This window comes from Clarias gariepinus, chromosome 11 (assembly GCF_024256425.1).
Source record: "Clarias gariepinus isolate MV-2021 ecotype Netherlands chromosome 11, CGAR_prim_01v2, whole genome shotgun sequence".
Classification (NCBI taxonomy): Eukaryota; Metazoa; Chordata; class Actinopteri; order Siluriformes; family Clariidae; genus Clarias; species Clarias gariepinus.
Genome location: NC_071110.1, coordinates 29,856,091 through 29,860,859, shown reverse-complemented (window position 1 = coordinate 29,860,859; position 4,769 = coordinate 29,856,091).

Genomic DNA, 4,769 nt, shown 5'->3' with positions numbered 1-4,769 from the left:
AGAATGTGTTTTATGGTGTTGGAGCCAACGCGTCCGTGTATGTGTATATATATAAAAGGCTCCAATTTGGCCAATATAACCCTTTTATCTCAGTTCTCCTGTGTGTGTGTATCATGGTTTTATAAGACCTCGATTCTTGTCAACATCACTTCCTGTCCAAACTCTATTATTAATCATAAATATTAATTATATATTATTTTTAATTAATAATGATATTGATGCAGATGTTTAGGCTAATTCTAGCTCTTTAAATTAAACAAAGGTTTTTGTTTGAATATTTTACGAATTAGCGTTAGCTTGTAACGCAGAATAACATTTCTGCACATGACACTAGCAAAGCTAGCGTTAGCTCACTGTTCCACCAAGTTATTATTAGTGACTAATGCTTACTTATTATGAGTAGTGCTTACAGCCTGTGCTGTAATTATTATTACTCTCTGAATATTATAATGGAACTTAATGAGGCCTTAATGTTTACAAAAAAAGTAATTAGCAAAACACACACACACACAGATGAACTGACATGTTAAATGTGATGTATTGCTGAAACCTGATGGTTTAAGATGCAGAGATGATTGACAGAAAAATTAACCAAACACTGCCGCCCATAAAAATAATAATTATTATAATAATAATGATAATAAATAACAAACCTCATGCAGGTAGAGATTCATCATCTGCTGTTGGATTAGTAACACACGCACACGGTACTTCAACAGTCTGAAGTGGGTGTGGCTTAACATAAACACTTTGAAGTGGGTGTGGCTTATGATGAAGTAACCTGCAAATTAAGTGCACTTTAATTAAGCCCTAAAATGTCTGTTGAAGAAACACACACAAGCACACACACACACGGTGCTCTCCCCTTGCACACTCTTCTGTACGGTTTCATCATCCTCTGTGCCACAGCATCTCACTGGCTCCTTCCATTAAAATGGGCGTGACTTCAGTATAGCACTTTGCAGTGGGTGGAGCTCAGGATGACCCTTGAACCCTGTTGGCTAATGAACTGTGTAAAGTATAATGTATGTATGTGTCTGTGTACGAGACACCATGTTTACACACAATGAAACATGTAACATGACTCAACCGCCTCCTGTCATTTGTTAAAAGGTTTATGGGGATTTTGGGGCACGTAAACGAGAGATACTGAAACAATAGGATTAAAACTCTATAAACCAGTAAATGTCATCAGTTGGAAAAATGTACAGACAAATCCTGAAATGGCTTCCTCAATATATAAATGAAGGAACATTTACATGCACTTAGGCTGTTGGATTTTTTTTTTAATCACTCCACAGGTTTTACACACAGGAGACACAAGTATTTTTCCAAAAAATGTTGGCAGACATGTTATTTCACTTATAATTCACTATAAATACAACAATTTCCAAACAGCAGAAGGTACCATAGGCATTTGGGTTAACCACTATATATGTAATAATTAATAAAATAACCTTCCCAACAGTGTTTGACTCATGGTACTTCTGGTTTATAATTTTGTAAGTCGCTCTGGATAAGAGCATCTGCCAAATGCCTAAGTGTAAATACTGTGCACGTACAGTGGTGTGAAAAACTATTTGCCCCCTTCCTGATTTCTTATTCTTTTGCATGTTTGTCACACTTAAATGTTTCTGCTCATCAAAAACCGTTAACTATTAGTCAAAGATAACATAATTGAACACAAAATGCAGTTTTTAAATGAAGATTATGTTATTAAGGGAGAAAAAAAACTCCAAATCTACATGGCCCTGTGTGAAAAAGTAATTGCCCCCCCTTGTTAAAAAATAACTTAACTGTGGTTTATCACAGTTAAAAGTTCAATTTCTGTAGTCACCCCCAGGCCTGATTACTGCCACACCTGTTTCAATCAAAAAATCACTTAAATAGGAGCTACCTGACACAGAGAAGTAGACCAAAAGCACCTCAAAAGCTAGACATTATGCCAAGATCCAAAGAAATTCAGAAAAAAATGAGAACAAAAGTAATTGAGATCTATCAGGCTGGTAAAGGTTATAAAGCCATTTCCAAAGCCTTGGGACTCCAGCGAACCACAGTGAGAGCCATTATCCACAAATGGCAAAAACATGGAACAGTGGTGAACCTTCCCAGGAGTGGCCAGCCGACCAAAATTACCCCAAGAGCGCAGAGACAACTCATCCGATAGGCCACAAAAGACCCCAGGACAACATCTAAAGAACTGCAGGCCTCACTTGCCTCAATTAAGGTCAGTGTTCACGACTCCACCAAAAGAAAGAGACTGGGCAAAAACGGCCTGCATGGCAGATTTCCAAGGCGCAAACCACTTAAGCAAAAAGAACATCAAGGCTCGTCTCAATTTTGCTAAAAAACATCTCAATGATTGCCAAGACTTTTGGGAAAATACCTTGTGGACCGACGAGACAAAAGTTTAACTTTTTGGAAGGTGCGTGTCCCGTTACATCTGGCGTAAAAGTAACACAGCATTTCAGAAAAAGAACACCATACCAACAGTAAAATATGGTGGTGGTAGTGTGATGGTCTGGGGTTGTTTTGCTGCTTCAGGACCTGGATGGCTTGCTGTGATAGATGGAACCATGAATTCTACTGTCTACCAAAAAATCCTGAAGGAGAATGTCCGGCCATCTGTTCGTCAACTCAAGCTGAAGCGATCTTGGGTGCTGCAGCAGGACAATGACCCAAAACACACCAGCAAATCCACCTCTGAATGGCTGAAGAAAAACAAAATGAAGACTTTGGAGTGGCCCAGTCAAAGTCCTGACCTGAATCCTATTGAGATGTTGTGGCATGACCTTAAAAAGGCGGTTCATGCTAGAAAACTCTCAAATAAAGCTAAATTACAACAATTCTGCAAAGATGAGTGGGCCAAAATTCCTCCAGAGCTCTGTAAAAGACTCGTTGCAAGTTATCGCAAACGCTTGATTGCAGTTATTGCTGCTAAGGGTGGCCCAATCAGTTATTAGGTTCAGGGGGCAATTACTTTTTCACACAGGGCCATGTAAGTTTGGATTTTTTTTCTCCCTAAATAATAAAAACCATCATTTAAAAACTGCATTTTGTGTTTACTTGTGTTATCTTTGACTAATAGTTAAATGTGTTTGATGTTCAGAAACATTTAAGTGTGACAAACATGCAAAAGAATTAGAAATCAGGAAGGGGGCAAATAGTTTTTCACACCACTGTATATACAACATCAGACACCACACAGTCATTAAAATCTTTTGGACTTTTTTTTTCTCTACTGCTCAGAAATGTTTTGTGTAAAGACACTTGAAGTAACATTTACAAAACCATCTACAGTATATCCACAGTAAAACAAGACGGATACTAATGTAATCTAAAAGGCTGCTCGGCAAGCAAAAAACAACTCCAAATTCTACTGCACATGGGGACAAATATGTTTTTGGAGAAATGTCCACTGAAACAAAAATTAACCTTTTTGGCCATAACGACTGTCTGAAAGGAAAACTGAAGCCCAGGGGTGGCAGTATTGTATGGGTGCGTTGAAGCAACATCTCAAGACAGAAAGTTAAAGCTTGGTCACAAATGGTCCGTCTGAATGGACAAAGACCTCAAGCATACTTTCAAAGTTGTGGCGAAATGGCTTAAGGACAACAAACTCAAGGTATTTAAGCAGCCATGACCTCAATCCAATCAGGTGACCTGAAACATTTTAATTTATACAATTTACCAAATACCAGCTAAGTGTAGGTAAACTTCTGACCCACTGGGAATAATAAAAGCTGAAAAAAATTATTATTCTGTCATTTCACATTTTCAAATAAGGTAGTCATCCATGTCCAACTGACATAGGACAGGGAATGATTACTAGGATTAAATGTCAGGAATTGTGAAAGGCTGAGTTTAATAGATCCTGTTCGAGACCTCTGTCAGTTCCTGGTTAGAACATCAACACTGACCACTGTTTTTGAGATTTTCTGTTTTTCTTTTCTTAGTCGCTTATTATTGCAGTAACACCTTATGCACAACACTGGAACATGAGCACATGTGTGTGTGTGTGTGTGCGATTATGCTAAGCATCCCGCTGAGATAACCATTTGTAATCTGCGCTTAGACTGGGGCCCAGATCGCTGACTCTGACAACATGGGTTTATATGAGAAAGCAGTCCGGACATATTTACACTCCACGTCTGCATTACAGTTTATTTTATCACAGTACACTTTTATTACACTCATGTGTTGTTATAATACAGTATAAACTGCCTGGCTAAAAAAAAAAATGTCTCTTTCAGATGGGTGAAAGTATTGTCCTAAGTTAAGCAACAAAAACAACTAAGGATATTTAGGATTACTAAAATTGGGTTGAACATAATAAAAAAAAACCAACCTGGAAGGAAAAGTGCTAAACTGTTAACTTTGTGGGCGAAAGGAAAGCATGAACGGAGATTACTTAAACGTTTAATGTGATTGCATCATAAAAAATCTACAGTAGAAACCAGAGCTATATTTAATAGAGAAAGTAAGAGCATTTCCGTATACACACAATGTGTTGAGAGATTGGACTTTGGAGCGATGGAGAAAAAGGTCATGTGGTCTGATGAGTCCAGACTGACCCTACTGAAGAGCGATGGGCGTGTCAGGGTAAGAAGGGAAGCTCATGAAGCGATGCTCCCATCATGCATAGTGGAGACAGTGTTATGATCTGGGGTTGATCAGTTGCTCAGGTCGAGACGTTATGGGGCAATAAAATTAAGTCAGCTGACGACCTGAATGTACTGAATGACCAGGTTGTCACATCTATGGAGTTT